We start from the raw sequence: 686 nt of genomic DNA, 5'->3' as shown, positions 1-686 counted from the left end.
TTTTGATTATCAAGGCCGTAAGCTTTGGAATTCCGTCCCTTCCCTGTCTCACTACCTGTCTTTAAGATTCTGTTTGAAACCTACCACTTTGTCCAAAAATTTGATCCTGACAGCTCCTTGTCTGGCTTAGCAACACATTTTCTTTTTAATTGCGCTGCTAGGAAGTGTTTTGGGATGTTTTTACAATGTTAAATGGTTCTAAAACAATGCATGTTGTTGCAGAAAAGAGTCCTTGGAGAGAGAATGGTTTAGTATAGTTCAATCACAGAACGTACAGAATGATGCTAGACAAGGAAGTATAATACAGTAACATTCTCACAATAACTTTGAAGCTGAACCAAGGAAATGCTGGCTGACACGCCAACACCCCACCTCACCCCACCTTACAGGACATCTGTAAGAAACACAGAAATACTCAGTTCCTATAAGGGGTCACGTGCAACCATTCTCACTGTCACCAGAGAAGGAACTCTGTACAACGGTACTTACGAAACTTTACAACATATTGCCCAAATAAGCTGCAATAAGTTTCCCAAATAACCTCTGAAATCTTTGTGATAAAGCCAGCATTAAAACTTGTGGTGTTTCACTTGTTCTTTATCTTCATACAGAAATAAGTCAGTATTTTAGCATAGTGGTCAAGCAGCATCATAGGAGCAGAGAGGCTGACGTTTCGGGCCTAGACC

Source organism: Rhincodon typus, chromosome 3 (assembly GCF_021869965.1).
Source record: "Rhincodon typus isolate 14 chromosome 3, sRhiTyp1.1, whole genome shotgun sequence".
Classification (NCBI taxonomy): Eukaryota; Metazoa; Chordata; class Chondrichthyes; order Orectolobiformes; family Rhincodontidae; genus Rhincodon; species Rhincodon typus.
Note: the sequence above shows the minus strand (reverse complement) of the source record.